At 51.0% G+C, this 17,070-nt stretch overlaps 1 protein-coding gene across 3 annotated transcripts in view; it reads right to left on the bottom strand.

Moving 5' to 3' along the window:
- KIF1A (kinesin family member 1A) overlaps window positions 1-17,070 on the bottom strand; it is a 3,950,406-nt gene that overhangs the window by 1,566,648 nt on the left and 2,366,688 nt on the right. The gene's annotated exons all lie outside the window — the stretch shown is intronic.

The raw sequence follows: 17,070 nt of genomic DNA, 5'->3' as shown, positions 1-17,070 counted from the left end.
ATTTTTATAAACTGAAAAGCTGATGTTTCGTGGCAAAATGATTGAACTAACCCCTAATAAGCGGGATTGGTGTATTTGGTCTGTTTTTTAAGCCTGCAACGGGGTTTTAGGCTTCTTGTACTGCCAGAGATTGCAAGATTATGTTTTATTTTGCTATATTACTGCTTTCAAGATTCTCAATTACAACGTAATATTGGGAATCTGCTTGGTTGTTGCAGCAAAAGAACAAATAATATAAATGTAGTTAGATGCTACGGTAAATCATGGGCAAAGAACGCTGAATGTTATGAACTCCAACACTTTTTAGAAATTGTGCTGAAAATTCCACCTTTTTATCACCAATATCGGAAAATAGTCTCAGGGCGAATTAATGTGCAACACCTGCAGGGAGGGTCAGACTTGCTTGGTATCCCTTGAAAGTACTGGAAATATCTCAAGTACCTTTTAAGAGTGTAAGGCTTTTTAACAAACTATTGTACTGTCAATCTTTCCTATGTTACATGAGATGGTAGGCGTAGAATGAGGGCATCAGAGAGGTGTCATTTGTATTTGTTACATTGATTTAAGTTTGATTCAGTCCACATCTGGATCTCTTAAATATAAATATATTGTAGTTATTTGTCATGTGACCTTGCCTTCAGCATTTTTTAAATTAGGAACTGCTTTAAGGAACCTTGTTGAAAAAATGCGCAATTAAGTGACTCAAGCGAAACGCACAACATAGTTCTGAAGCGGCACAATGCAAGCCTTGTGCTCATACATACTAGTGTATACCATGTCAATGTGGAAGTACATTGTACCTCTTTGTAAATACTGCACTGCGAAATACTCATGGCTTATTGTATTGTCTAGCATTTGTGTATTATTCAACTCAGAGCTCTGAATTAATTACCCAACCTCCACCCCCAAGTCATGACCCCACTGCACCACATGTCCTTTGTAGTAGCGTACACTTGTTTGCTTGTTGAGATATTTCAGGCTCACATCTTTTAATATTACTCAGCAAGCTATGCCTCTGCTTGGTATTCCTCCCGACTACTGACTACAAAATACCTTGGGACCAAAACATTATGGCAAGAATATCAAAAGCCAAACTATTTTGAAGGTGAGTTTATACACCTAAGCATAGTTTTACTATACTTAATTCCACATATGTGTACCTTGAAGATATACATATCTTCAAAGTATGTAGAGGTGGAGTTAATAACACTAAGGGGGTCATTCTGACCCTGGCGGTCGGTGATAAAGCGGCGGCCAACCCGCCAACAGGCCGGCGGACAAAAAAAGTCAATTCTGACCCTGGCGGGAACCGCCAACACAGCCCGCCGCATTAACACTCCGACCGCCACGGCGGAACAAACAAACAGCGCGGCGGTCACCGCCAACAGCCAGGCGGCAGACAATGTACCGCCCACCCTATCACGACCCACCAATCCGCCACCTTTTCCGGGGCGGGAGCCCCGCCGATAAAAACACGGCGGAAACAGACATTTCCAATGGAAAACGCTCACCTCGAGACACTCCACGCGGAATCCGGACAGCATGGAACCCGAATTGAACATCATATCTGCTCTCGTCTACCTGCTCATCTACCACGAGTACGAACTCCGGCGCAGACGTCAACGGTGAGTACTGCACCTACGACACACGGGAGGGGGGAGGAAGAAAGGTTATGGGCATACACAGATGCGACCCCCCCACCCCCCCAATATGTACACACCAATGCAGAGCAGGAAGTCACAGTGACACCACACAAAGACCCTTTAAAAATACAATGACACAACCAAATTTGGAATACATTTTCATGTACAAAAAAAGCACCTGGAAATAATTGAGCAACCGTGAAAAATATTTACAAAAACCAAAAAGATATACACATCAGTGTATCACTGAAGTAACAAGTCCTGCACATCCCACGAATCTAACATGTCCGTGGGCCAAGGTTCTGCGAAACAAGGGCAAAGCCCACACACGAGACCTGAGTCCTTTGGAGAGAACACTGCAGGGGCATCTGATGTCAAAACTACAGGCACCTCAGGGGGAAGGGAAGGGGGGGCCACCACAGCCACATGGGTCCACGACGCCAGATCCACGAGGAGCCACCATGCCCACTGTACCATCCTGGGGAGTGCAAAGCCACAGTCTCTCAATGTCTCTACAGTGGGTGGGTTGCCCACTGTACCATCCTGGGGAGTGCAAAGCCACAGTCTCTCAATGTCTCTACAGTGGGTGGATTGCCCACTGGACCATCCTGGGGAGTGCAAAGCCACAGTCTCTCAAGTCTCTACAGTGGGTGGATTGCCCACTGTGCCATCCTGGGGAGTGCAAAGCCACAGTCTCTCAATGTCTCTACAGTGGGTGGATTGCCCACTGGACCATCCTGGGGAGTGCAAAGCCACAGTCTCTCAAGTCTCTACAGTGGGTGGATTGCCCACTGTGCCATCCTGGGGAGTGCAAAGCCACAGTCTCTCAATGTCTCTACAGTGGGTGGGTTGCCCACTGTACCATCCTGGGGAGTGCAAAGCCACAGTCTCTCAATGTCTCTACAGTGGGTGGATTGCCCACTGGACCATCCTGGGGAGTGCAAAGCCACAGTCTCTCAAGTCTCTACAGTGGGTGGATTGCCCACTGTGCCATCCTGGGGAGTGCAAAGCCACAGTCTCTCAAGTCTCTACAGTGGGTGGATTGCCCACTGTGCCATCCTGGGGAGTGCAAAGCCACAGTCTCTCAGGTGGATTACAGAGTCCACTGGTCAAGGAGGAGGCATGGTGGGCACAGTGAACCATAAACAGTGCCTGAGACGGCGGTACCCAGCCCAGCGGTGCATGACATGGCGATGTCCAGCGGAGCGGTGCTTGACAGGAAGGGTCCAGCGGAGCGGTGCTTGACAGGAAGGGCCCAGCGGAGCGGTGCTTGACAGGAAGGGCCCAGCGGAGCGGTGCTTGAGACGGCGGGGCCCTGTTCAGCGGTACCTGTCTTCACGGCGGGGCCCTGTTCAGCGGTACCTGACTTCACGGCGGGGCCCTGTTCAGCAGTACCTGTCTTCACGGCGGGGCCCTGTTCAGCGGTGCTCTTCTGCACGGCGGGGCCCTGTTCAGCGGTACCTGTCTTCACGGCGGGGCCCTGTTCAGCGGTGCTCTTCTGCACGGCGGGGCCCTGTTCAGCGGTACCTGTCTTCACGGCGGGGCCCTGTTCAGCGGTACCTGTCTTCACGGCGGGCCCTGTTCAGCGGTGCTCTTCTGCACGGCGGGGCCCTGTTCAGCGGTACCTGTCTTCACGGCGGGGCCCTGTTCAGCGGTGCTCTTCTGCACGGCGGGGCCCTGTTCAGCGGTACCTGTCTTCACGGCGGGGCCCTGTTCAGCGGTACCTGTCTTCACGGCGGGGCCCTGTTCAGCGGTACCTGTCTTCACGGCGGGGCCCTGTTCAGCGGTACCTGTCTTCACGGCGGGGCCCTGTTCAGCGGTACCTGTCTTCACGGCGGGGCCCTGTTCAGCGGTACCTGACTTCACGGCGGGGCCCTGTTCAGCGGTACCTGTCTTCACGGCGGGGCCCTGTTCAGCGGTGCTCTTCTGCACAGCGGGGCCCTGTTCAGCGGTACCTGTCTTCACGGCGGGGCTCTGTTCAGCGGTACCTGTCTTCACGGCGGGGCCCTGTTCAGCGGTACCTGTCTTCACGGCGGGGCCCTGTTCAGCGGTACCTGTCTTCACGGCGGGGCCCTGTTCAGCGGTACCTGTCTTCACGGCGGGGCCCTGTTCAGCGGTACCTGTCTTCACGGCGGGGCCCTGTTCAGCGGTGCTCTTCTGCACGGCGGGGCCCTGTTCAGCGGTACCTGTCTTCACGGCGGGGCCCTGTTCAGCGGTACCTGTCTTCACGGCGGGGCCCTGTTCAGCGGTACCTGTCTTCACGGCGGGGCCCTGTTCAGCGGTACCTGTCTTCACGGCGGGGCCCTGTTCAGCGGTACCTGACTTCACGGCGGGGCCCTGTTCAGCAGTACCTGTCTTCACGGCGGGGCCCTGTTCAGCGGTGCTCTTCTGCACGGCGGGGCCCTGTTCAGCGGTACCTGTCTTCACGGCGGGGCCCTGTTCAGCGTTACCTGTCTTTACGGCGGGGCCCTGTTCAGCGGTACCTGTCTTCACGGCGGGGCCCTGTTCAGCGGTACCTGTCTTCACGGCGGGGCCCTGTTCAGCGGTACCTGTCTTCACGGCGGGGCCCTGTTCAGCGGTGCTCTTCTGCACGGCGGGCCCTGTTCAGCGGTACCTGTCTTCACGGCGGGGCCCTGTTCAGCAGTACCTGTCTTCACGGCGGGGCCCTGTTCAGCGGTGCTCTTCTGCACGGCGGGGCCCTGTTCAGCGGTACCTGTCTTCACGGCGGGGCCCTGTTCAGCGGTGCTCTTCTGCACGGCGGGGCCCTGTTCAGCGGTACCTGTCTTCACGGCGGGGCCCTGTTCAGCGGTGCTCTTGCAGTATGTCAAGGGAGTCATACCTGGCCTGGACACCCTGCTCAGTCGCCCTCCGACCGTGCTGTGTCAGGCCCCTTCGGGGAGTGAGTCCTGGGCCCTTTGGTGTCGTCCCTTGCAGCCGGGATGGGGCTTGTGGGGCCCTCCTGCTCCGCGCTCCTGGTGGTTGTCCTCTCCGCCCTGCTGTCCTTCCGCTCCTTAGATGGGGCTCTCGGGCCCTTGCCTCCCCTGGCTGCTGTGGCCGGTGAAGTGGCCGGAGTCACCTCCTTGGGGGCAGCAGTCTCTGTCCGCTCACGGCGGCCCTTCAATTTCCGGGTCCTCTTGCCTGGGGGGGGCTGGCTGTCCCCTTGCTGCTCACCGAAGTGTTACTGCCGCCAAAGGGTGGACTCCACATGCCATGCACCACTTGCACTGTAGAAGTTGGGCTGGTGGTGGCTGAGGTGCCCTTGGGACTTTTCCCAGTTGGAGGGGGTGGGTCGGGGGAGGGAAAGAGGTCAAAACTGGAGAGGTAATTTTTCTTGGGACCAAGGTAAGGGGTAGGAGTAGTGGTGAGAGAAGTGGAGGAAGAGGATGTGGTTGTATGAGAGCCAGGTGTGCTGTCCTTGGGTGCAGGTGACTGGGACGTAGGCTGTGGTGAGGTGGTTGGCTGTTGTTTGGGTGTCTGCCTGCGTTTATGTGTCTTGGAAGAGGGGGTGACAGACCCAGTGGGAGAGGACACAGGGGACGTGTAAATGCCAGTGGGGGTGGTGACTGCAGGTGTGCGGACTGTAGTGGAGGGTTTGCTGGTGGTGGAAGAACTGGCTGATGTTGGGGTGCATGCAGGTGTGAGTGTAGACGTCACAGGGAGGGAGGAGGGAGACGAGGAGGACGGGGACACAGAGGTGGTAGTGACTGTTGATATGTCTGCATCTGTGTGTTGCTTGGGTGAATGCTTGTGTTTTCTGTGGTGCTTATGTTTGGATGAGCTGGCCTTGGGTGTTGAGGTGTGTGCAGGCTGGTCTGATGGTGTGGATGGGATAGGTTGAGGTACAGGAGACAGAGAAAGGGTGGAGGCAGATAGAAGAGGGAGACTGGAGACAGGGACAATGGCTGCCGTCAGTGCTGAGGCCAGAGCAGTGAACGCTCGTTGATGGGCAGCCTGACCCGAATGAATGCCCTCCAGGTAGGCATTGCTCCGATGCACCTCCCTTTCCACCCCCTGGATGGCATTCAGAAGGGTAGTCTGCCCAACAATGACCGTCCTCACCAGGTCAATGAGCTCCGCACTGAGGGCAGCAGGGGTAACAGAGGCAGGGGCTGAGGTGCCTGGGGCGAAGGAGACGCGCGCCTTCCTGGCCGAGCGGCCACGGAGCGAAGACTGAGGGGCTGCTGGGAGGGCGGTGCTGGTGCGCTGGGTGGCGGCTGTACCTGTTGTTGCGGGGGGCACAGATGGTGCCGCCACCGCTAGGGAGCTCCCAAACGAGGACGTGTCCGTGTCGCTGGTGTCTCCACCGGCCCCCGTTGTGGTGCTCCCCTCGCCCTCCGGATCACTGGTGCCCTCGGTGTCTGTGTCAGTGCCCACCGGGGCCTGGTGACCTGCAGCTCCCTCCTGCTCCGACGCCAAATCTCCTCCGCCTGATGATGCTAAAACACAAGAAGACAAAGATTTAGGGTGGGGGGAGAAATGAAACAAAGTTGAGTGCATGCCTTAGCAATACCCTTTGCGGAGAGGACAGACACAGGTGCCTCGTGCACTAAGTCGCGAACTTGGGATACACTACTCAGTACTTCTGACTAGGCAAACAGGTCTAGGGACAACACACGCGCACATGTGTGATGCTGGAGCATGGGTAGCTGCACTTGGCACCCTACAGAGGTGGGGGGCGGGGGCACAGGGCCATGCCTAAGGGAGCGGACTACACTACAGAGAGCGCCCTGGCCTAATGTCACCCACAGCCCTCCTCCCCCACCCAGACGCCTCCAATGCGCATACAGATAGGAGAATGTGCGGATACTCACCCCCTTGTGTCTGCTGTGCTGTCCTCAAGCGCCCATCCAAATTAGGGTAGGCCACCGCCAGGATCCGGGACATCAGGGGGGTCATGGTGCGACTGGCACCCCTCCTAGGTCGGGAGGCCATCCCCAGCAGTGTTTCTGCGGTCTTCCTCGTTCCGCGGCGGATGTCCTCCCACCTCTTGCGGCAGTGGGTGCCCCGTCTGTTGTGGACCCCCAAGTTCCGGACTTCCTCGGCGATGGCACGCCAAATATCGATTTTCTGGTGGGCGCTCACCTGTTTGACATGTACAGGGTGGGAAAGAGAAACCGTCACATATCTGCATGTTTGGAGTACATGCCCCCCCCTCCCCAACCTTGTCATGGTTCCCATTCTCTCATCTGTCGTGCGTTGCACTCCTCATTCCCTCCACACCCCACCAACTTACATCCCCCCCCCCTCCACACAGGCATAACCCATTCAATGTGCACTGAGTGTACTCACCTGTTGGTCTGGAGGACCGTAGAGTAGCGCATACTGGGGGAGGACCCCGTCCACGAGCTTCTCCAACTCTTCTGAACTGAAGGCGGGGGCCCTTTCACCAGTAGCAGCAGCCATTGTCACTTCCAGACCGAGTTCACAGCAGCACTTGCAGTATAGGTCCTCTCCTGTGGATGATCAGGTCTCGAATGATTGAGCAGATAGAAAATGGCGGTCACGCCCGCGGCGGTGCGTCCCGCGACCGCCGGCGCACATCGTCATTGGCTCCTGAAACCCATAGGCTTCAATGTTAACCAATGCGGCTTCGCACAGCGGTCTTCGACCGCCTACCGCCACGGTGTGCCCCGCCAGCGCAGTGACCTCACATCCCATTGTCCCACTTCACAGGTCAGGCATCGGCCATTTCAAGGGCCCACATGGCTTAATTTCTAATGCGTCACACAGGCCTAGGCCTTGCAATGGCACACATACAAACATATCAAACCATACATTTACCTGTACTGTGCAAGCTGTGTTGTACGTACCTGTGAGTGGATTGACTCTGTACTCCATATTCTCCTTCCTAGGCACCGTCCGCTGGGACTAGCGATGAGAAGGAGGAATCCTCGCGTGTACCGGCCGCTGGTGGACCTGTCCACAATGGAAGAACGCAACATAATACTACGATACCGACTTGACCGAGCCTCCATCCATGAACTGTGTGCCCAGCTGGAGCCAGCCCTGATGTCCCCCATCCGCCAACCCACAGGAATTCCCCCTCTAGTGCAGGTTCTGTCTGTCCTCCATTTCTTTGCAACTGGCTCATTCCAGACAACAGTGGCCATGTCATCTGGGATGTCTCAGCCTATGTTTTCCAAGATCTTATCCAGAGTGTTGTCTGCCCTGATGAAACTCATGCGGAGCTACATCATTTTCCCAGAGGAGGGTGATTTGCCTACAGTGAAAGCTGATTTCTATGCCCTTGGACACATCCCCAACATCATTGGTGCAATTGATGGGACCCATGTGGCTTTAGTCCCCCCAAATGACGATGAACAGGTGTACAGGAACAGGAAGAATTACCATTCAATGAATATCCAGGTGGTCTGTTTGGCTGACCAGTACATCTCCCATGTAAATGCCAAGTTCCCAGGGTCAGTGCATGACGCGTATGTTATGCGAAATAGCAGCATTCCCTATGTGATGGAACAGCTACAGAGACAGCGTGTGTGGCTAATAGGTGATTCTGGTTACCCCAACCTGCCGTGGCTATTGACCCCAGTGAGGAATCCCAGGACCAGGGCAGAGGAACGGTACAATGAGGCCCATGGGCGTACTAGGAGGGTGATTGAGCGAACCTTTGGGCTCCTGAAGGCCAGGTTTAGGTGCCTGCATATGACAGGTGGATCCCTAATGTACTCACCAAAGAAGGTGTGCCATATCATCGTGGCGTGCTGTATGCTCCACAACCTGGCTTTGCGACGCCAGGTGCCTTTCCTGCAGGAGGATGGTCCAGATGGTGGTGTTGTAGAAGCCGTGGAGCCTGTGGAGAGTGAAGAGGAGGAAGACTCTGAGGACGACACAGACAATAGGGACAGAGTGATACAACAGTATTTCCAGTAACACACAGGTAAGAATCACCCACGCCATTTCACAATTGCTTATAGCCTCCTGCATCTGTACTTTCTGTAGTTCCCCACAGATGTTTTTCATTAATTTTTGCCTTTCCCTTCCCTTCTCAGTGCTGTCTGACTAGGTACCTGACTTCTGCTTGGTTCGCCCATGAAATACAGCGTATTGACATTGGTATGTTGTCATGACTAATTGACAGAACAGAAATTGAACAGTAATATGTAATACATTTGTTAATAATACAGCATGACTCAAAACAGATTTGTGTGCAAAATGTGATTTATTTACAGTGCTAGATATCGGTACATGTGATTCTAAGGGTGATGGGTGGGGGTGGAGGAATATCCATGGCAGAGTCCAGTTCTCAGTCTCACAGGTGCATTGTCCTTTTGCCTGTGGAAGGATGGAGCATAGGCAGTTCATGGTTGGACAGGGTGGCAATGTGGGACAGTGGGAAGACTTGAGGGGGTATGTCCTGCTGGCGGGGGTCTTGACATCCTACTCTGTCTTTTTTTTTGGTCTCAGGCTCCTCTTACGGGGTGGTTGTTCTTCAGCAGGAGGTGGGGTTCTGGGGGGCTGTCGAGGTGTTGGGACCTCCTGTCCACTAGCGCCGGCGGAGGTGGTAGGCTGTTCCTGGTCCGGGCTAGTGACAGGGGCCCTGTGTGGTGCACCATGGTCCCGCAACGCGTCCTCTATCCTGTGGAGGGCCAGGACGATGGTCCCCATTGCGGTCCCGATGATTCTCAGCTCCTCCCTGAACCCCATGTAGCGTTCCTCCTGCTGTGCCTGGATCTCAGTGAACCTGGCCAGTACCGTCGCCATCGTTTCTTGGGAGTGGTGGTAGGCCCCCATGATGGTGGTGAGGGCCTCTTGGAGAGTGGGTTCCCTGGGCCTCTCCTCCCCCCCTGTCGCACAGCAGCCCTCCGAGCTGCCCGGTTTCCCCCGGCCTCTGTCCCCTGGACGGTGTGCCCGCTACCACTGCCCCCAGGTCCCTGTTGTTGTTGGGGTGTTGGGTTAGCCTGGGTGCCCTGTAGTGGCAGACACACCGCTGATTGAGCTGTCCTAGAGACAGAGGCATGGGCCCGCTGGGTGGGAGCTGTGCTGGTGTTGGCAGAGGGGGTCGGGTCTGGTGTGGCCTGTGGCTGCCTGAGGGGAACCGACTGCCCAGAGGTCCCCGATGGTCCAGGCTGGTCATCAGGTTCACTGTCGACAGAGCTGCTATCCTCAGTGTGGGCCTGTTCCGGTGGTGGGATGGACACTTCTGGACCCTCCTGGCTGGTGTGTTGTCGTTCGGGTCCTGCATGGGGTAAGAGAGTTTGGTTATTGTTTCTGTGTGTGCAATAGCGTGCGTGTTATGGGTGCCCTTGTCCCCCAGTGCAGGCATTCCCTTGAGGGAGGTGTTGTGAGGGTAGTTAGTGGGGGGGGGGGGTTAGTTCAGTGGTCATGCTTAGGTGATGGGTGCCCATGATTTGTGTTGGCATGCAGGAGTTGGTGTTGGGATGGGTGGGTTGTGCTGGTGAGACATTGTCAGGGAGGATGTGTGCTGGGGGGTTGGGGGTGAGGGTGGGGGTGTGGGTTGGCATGCTGGTGGGGTGGGGGGGATATAGTAGTTGAGATTGGACTTACCAGAGTCCATTCCTCCGGCTACTCCTGCGAGGCCCTGAGGATGCAGGATGTTCAAGACGTCTTGCTCCCACGATGTGAATTCGGGAGGGGTGGGTGGGGGTCCGCCGCCAGTCTTCTGGACCGCGATGTTGTGCCTGGAGACCATCGATCGGACCTTCCCCCGTAGGTCGTTCTATCTTTTGCGGATGTCCTCCCTATTCCTGGGATGCTGTCCCACCGCGTTGACCCTGTCCATGATCCGCTGCCATAGCTCCGCCTTCCTAGCTATACTGGTGTGCTGCACCTGCGAGCCGAAGAGCTGGGGTTCCACTCTTAGGATTTCCTCCACCATGACCCGGAGTTCTTGGTCCGAAAAGCGTGGGTGCCTTTGGGGTGCCATGGGGTGGTGTGGGTGAGGTGTGGGGTGGTGTATGTGATGATAAGTATGTTGGTGAGTGGTGCTTTGTGCTACTATGTGGTGTGTGTGATGGTGTAGTGTGCCTCAGTGTGTCTTGCTATGGATTGTCTGCTGTGTCTCTCTCTCCTTCTCTCAGTAATTATGGTCGCAGGGGTTTGTGGGTGATGTGGGTGTGTGTTTTATAGTTGGTTGATTGTGTGGGAGTGGTGTGTGTATGTGTATCAGGTGTGTGTATTTCAAATTGTCCAATGTGGCTGTGTTTTGGTGCTGTGTGTGTATTCTGACCGCGGCGGTGTGTAGCGCCAATGGAATACCGCGTTTGAATGACCGCCGTGTGGATTCGTGGGTCGTAATGGCATGGGCGTATTTCTGTTGGCGTGATGGTGGAGGTTTGGTCATCTCCAGTTTCTCGCTGCCCGCTGATGTGGCGGGCTGCAGTGGAGGACGGATTTTTGGAGGTTTGGCCGTTGTGGGTCAGAATGACCGTGGCGGTTATCCGTGGCCGCGGCGGTGTTATGGCGGTCTTCTGACCGGCGGTAAGGGCCTTTTACCGCCGAGGTCAGAATGACCCCCTAAATCTATTCTTTTCTATAATCAGTTACCTGCTCAATAGTATGATCCTCAATATTTTGGACCCATAATATTTGTATCCACAATATTCTCGCATACAACTGGAAGCATAGGTAAAGAGCTGTCAGGAGGCGCACACAGAGGTGGTGGTCATTTACTGTGCCCTCAAGGGTGTCCCTTGAACGCGAGTGAAAGAGGTACCAGGGCGCTACTCAGTGCACTCATGTGGATGGGAATCTCTGCTCTGCCTCCCTTTGAAATGAAGGCCTGGTTATCACCTGCACAGGGAAAGGTAGCCTTAAGGCTCAAACAGCCAGTCCTGTATTCACTAATAAGGGTTCGTGCTTGCATTAGGAACTGAATATTTGCTATGGTATGGCATACTCTTCAGGTCTGACTCTGCGCATATACTTGCGAGTGCATCGTGGCACAGAGTGAGACAATGCGCGATATCTATAATGCCCTAGGTGTAAAAAAAGATAGGGAACACAGATTGAGGCCATAAAGTGTATGACTCCCCGTGATTTCTATACTCCCGTGCAGCTGATGAAAGCAGTGGTAGATGAAATAGAGGGGGCATACATACTATGCAATGTAACTGACAAAAGAGCATGTTGTTCTCTGCTCCGGATGTCAAGTTTATCAAAATTTACTGTGAGTTTTATCTAGTTTCTGGGTGAAAATTGTGGCACTGAATTGACAAAACATTTTTGCTTGGACTGTTTAAGATCCGGTGCAAAAAATGTTTTTGACTCATCCAAGAGTCACTTTTTTGGGGGCGAGTAGGAAGACTGACCTCAGGAGAAGTATAGTGCTTTCTCATCAGAAATCAAGAGTCCATGGTATCGGAAATGTCTCAGGGTTTTCTTATGTAGAAAATGTTTAAGTATTACAGTGGCCTTTCTGAGTAGTTTTCAACGTACTTGGAGCTTATAGTTTGACAGCTTTCAACCGCTAGATGGTGAGTTTCCCCTGCAAAGAAAGCTAAGTCCTTCTTGACAAGTACAACAGTTTGAGCTTAACCGTCACAACTTTTAGATCCACATTTGAAATCCGAGCCAAATTCGTGTCCCTCTCCTGTTGAGATATCTTCTAAATCCCCACGAATTGTGATTTACTCTGTAGGGGCCTTGGAATATTTCTGACATTTGCGACATTTTGTGCTTTTTCTTGTTTTAAGCAATGAAAAGGGGAACTATACAAAAAGTGCGCTGCTTTAATTTTAAAAATGTATCAGAAACGTATTTTATGTGCTAATATCACCCTTTTTTCATATGTTTGAAAAGGACAGAGAGGGAAAACCGTTTCACCATTATTTCCATACTAATAGAAACGGTGGTCAATATTTCCTGTTTTTGCAGTTTCTACCCTCTTGCCGTTTATGAGGGACAAGTGGTGTGAAACACAGGGATGAATCCAAAAAGGTAGAATTTATGAGAAATAAGCATTATTCTGAATTCAGAAATAGGTAGTTTGTGTAGATTGGTTAAGGCTTTCCGAAACAAGTAATCATTCAAATTCACAAATTAGGGAATGCTAATGAGGAATAAGAGATACTGGCAATAAGGTTTATATCTCTAAATGTTTGTAATATAGGTGAATCTATGACCGTAATAAAATGTTACATTCAACAGATGTTTCTGTTCACAGATCTAATAGTTTTAGGAGTTTGTCCCATTGCCAGTTAGCAGGGCATAGCTGAAGAAAGATTTTTCATTGGGTAACAACCCACACACTTGACAATTAAAACTCAATTAAACAGAAATTGGTTATCAAAAGAAACTAGGGGCCTCATTTACACAAAACTGATGCATCGCCAAAGATGTGTCAGGTTCACATCCCCTAACCACACCATGGATGTGCTGCATTTACAATACAGAGCACCATGGCGCACGTTTTCACAGATGCATCAGAAATTGTGTTGCATCTGTTGGCGTCAAAGTGATACATTGCTGGAGTTGCAGATTTAAACTGATGCAACTCCAGCAATGCAGGGAGAGTCCCATTGGAAAAAGCCCTGCGTCAATTTTACGCCTAGTCTGAGCAGGCGGTAACATTTTGATGCACTGAAAGTCAGAGTGACACAGTGAAAAGTTGTACATTTCAATGCTACCACATGGCTTTTTCCGTGGGAATGCCTACCCTTCATGCGTTATACCTGGCGCAGGTATAATGTGATGCAGTGCCTTACAAACTGACGCATTAGTTTGTAAATGTGGAGCAGTGTAGTGCACTGCTAGCGCTGCCGCTGCTTAAAAAGAATGATGCACCACAAGGGGCTTGTAAATGAGGCCCGACGTTTTTTAAATGTATCCAGTGGGCCAAAACTATGTCCATGTAAGTTCAAACTTCACATGCTTTTAGTTTAGGCATTTTCCTATCCTGTATGTCAGGCCTATCTACACAAGTGGGAAATCCATCAACATAAGAGGGAGATATTGTGAGGGAAGGGAAGAATGGATGGATTTTGCCACGGCCCACAGATTTCAGTGACTGCCATCACCTACATTTATGAAAATTATATTTTTAGTCAGTTTAGTCAAAGGGCAATCTGGGTAAGATAACTTTTTGGGATTCATAAAACCCACACCACTTCCACATCTCTCCAGTTTTACAGATATTCTTTGGGTTGGTAGCCTTCCCTAGGTACGGCCTGACCCCTAGTCCATATACTACAGCTAATCCCCACTAGTATAATGAGAAAATTGTGTTTTTGTAACCATAGTTAACGTTAGTTAAGCATTGTGGGTAACAGGTTTTGGGGGGGGGGGGCTCTTTATAAACTACCCTTCCCTCGATTTCCCGGAGTTTTACGTTTTCAAAAATGTGTGGGGTTTGTGGGTTATTGTTGGTGACATACAAACCAGTGTCAAAAGTTGCAGACAAACCTCTATTCTATCCTAAGTGAAAAACGGCATAAAAAATTATGAATGCAGTTTTAATTGTTTCTATACTGCAGTTTGGTACCTACACATGGGGTAGCCGAGTGGGGGCAAAAGGCTTCAGAAAGAAGGGCACACTTTACGGAAAGTACTAGTTAACAAGGAATATCGGGCTGATGATGTCAAAGGCCACTTATGGCACAACAGTGTATGGGCAGTGGGACTGAGAGGCGGTAGAAGGAGACAAAATGGTAATGTTTGTGGAGGAATGGCTAGAGAAGAAAACAGCTCCCCGGGGCCATTCAAAAGTGTACACATCTCTAAGGGTGCAGAGAGTGTCTGGAAGGAAACTGGCTACAGAAGCTCCCCCTAGAGCAGTGGTGGCTCGCTTCCTCCATTAAAGGGACAGATACATTGGCTCACAAAAGGCCCACAGGCTGGGGAAGCTGCAAGTTGGAGAGAGCACAGTATAGTTATTCATAAACTACACATCAGCAGCCCAGCACTGGAAGGGCTTCTTTTTTAAAGCTAAAAGAAGCCTGGAAAATGTGGACATGAGCAAATTCAAGTTAGTGGAAAGTACTAAATCCGATTTCTTTAATGACCATAAGGGAGGATCGGACTGGCTCAAATAAAGAGAAATGAAGTAAAGGAACGGTGTTGGATGAGCTAAGATAATGGTTTCTAAACTGTGGTCCAGAGACCCCTACGGTCCATGACGCCTATTCACGTGGTCTGAAACTGCTTAGAAAACTAAATAATTTTAATTTATTGTTAAAGAGTGTATACATAAAAAGGCAAAATGTAAAATTGAAATGTTTTAAAAGTTCTGTAAATGTGAAGGAATATAAAAGTGGAGGCGAAAAATTACATTTGTATCCTCAGAAAGATTCATGGGCGCAGTCCAGTGTATTAAACAGATTAGGGGGTGTGTTTACAATCTTTTGATGCAGGGCAGCACCACAAGCCTTCTTGCTGCGCTGCCCTCTGTCAAAGGAAAAGGGCAGGAATGCACACAGTGCATTCCTATCCTTTTCCCCTGCACTGTTGCACAATGGGCTGCAATGTGCCATCGCAGGCACCTTTGCACCATGGTGCAAGGGTGTTTGCATTGTGGGGACGATTATTTTGTGCAAGAAGGGACACCTTCCTGCACAAATACAATCACAAGAGGTGTTTTCCTGTATGTGTGCTGCAGAATGCAGCACACATAGAAAAAGGACAAAAATGAGGAGAAATAAAAGTATTTCTCCTTATTGTGCCTCCCTTACACCTCCTCTGGGGAGGTGTAGGCTTTTTACAAGGATTTGTTAACCTGAGAATGCGACAATCGAGGAATGCATCAAAATCCATGGGTGTTGCATGGGAACACCCACTGCAACACCTATGGAACGTCTCTTTGATGCAGAGTAATGCAACGTATTGACTTGCGCTGCGTTGCCTTACTCCATATCTACAAGGCCAAGAAAAGCCACGCAAAGTGGCTTTGTGTGGCTTTGTAGATATGGGCCTGCGTTGTCGGTGCATCAAAAAAGTGATGCACCGGCGGTGCAAGCCGCTTGTAACTATGGGCCATAGTATGGACGATAGGTGGCCTCAATTCAATTTAGAAAAGCTTTCACCTTCCTGTCAAAATCAAAAAATATTTTTTTTATGTTGTGAATTAAATATAATACATAATCATTTGTGTATCTGCTTGATGAATGCTTGTTTCTGTATTTTTATCTGATGTCCCTGGCTTTAAGTATAGAATCAGTGGGTGTTCCCGGATTCCAGTAATGATTAAGTGGGGGTCCACAGAAGTCAAAAGCTAAAAACTGTTTTGCTCAGCTCAGGAAACACCAAAGAAAGAAATAAGTGAATAAATGGACCTTTGAAAAATATATGCCGAGTCAGATGATGACTGAAAGCAATGCTGAACAGATTGTTGGGGTATGGCAAAGAATTTGACTCATACATATGGAAATCAGAAGGGGACACCAACCACTTACACCTGGGTGATTAAGACTCACCACATTTTAGTCCTAGAATGGCTGATGATTTATGCTTTGGGATACATTATGTGAGATCTGAATGGATGCACAGACTCACAAGGGGACAGCTGTGAATAGGTATAAATCTGGATATATACAGCAAATAGGAAACCTATATAGGACGAGCCAATAGAAGTTGGCTCTGGACACATTGGGTAGGACTTGGTGTAATTTTCTGGCTACAATGCAGATGTTAGATGTAGGAAATGTGACAGACACCACACAACATAATGAACAGCCACCATATTGAATTAGGATAATATAGGGGTCCAATTAAGGTCCTGAAGAAAGCCCTAAACAAAGAAAAGCTATATGGCAGAGCTAAAACATGTGGACCAGACTGGAATATGAAGATATACAGGGTCCTTATAGGCAAAATCTCCACTTCTGTTCTTTAATCTTGTGCCTGAAAGGCACTATTAAAAGAATTGTATTGACTGTGGGGGCTCAGTTTTAGATTTCACACTTTTAACCAAGGGACACTGCTTGCACCAAAACACTCATAAAGAGCTCAATGTGAGCCCACCTGTAATACATATTGCAGGTGAGGGAACAAACCTGATGATGAAACATGCAACTTAGTGTGGGTTAGGGGGGTTTCATAACTTTTTTTTAAAAGCGGACTCCAACTTAACTTCTGGTCAGCGTCTGATCGCTCCTTCTGGCTCAGCTCCAACTGCTGCTGCCCTGTGTTCTGATCTAACCAAAAGCCTGCCTGCTCTAAGGTCGATACGCACCTCCAACCAGAGGCGCCCACTTGCACCTCATCTATGCCTTTATTCTGTCTCTGTCTTTCCGTTTTCTCCTTTTTCTTTTGTCTTTCACAATTTTTCTTTTTTCTTCTTTGTGGCCTGTTTCCTCTTTTCTCTCCCTCTTGCACCGTTTTCCCCCACGCTCCCCCCTGCTGCCCCTGAAAAGCACTTTCTCATCATCCCACCTCACCAGACCATCCCACCTCTCTCCCCTTCTTAAGGGTGGTCGCTGTGCAGCCTCGCACAGTGGGCACACTGCTGGTGTGCCAC

The sequence above is a fragment of the Pleurodeles waltl genome, chromosome 11 (assembly GCF_031143425.1).
Source record: "Pleurodeles waltl isolate 20211129_DDA chromosome 11, aPleWal1.hap1.20221129, whole genome shotgun sequence".
NCBI classification, from domain to species: domain Eukaryota; kingdom Metazoa; phylum Chordata; class Amphibia; order Caudata; family Salamandridae; genus Pleurodeles; species Pleurodeles waltl.
The sequence above is the reverse complement of the archived record's forward strand: the minus strand, read 5'-3'. Positions and strand labels throughout refer to the sequence as shown.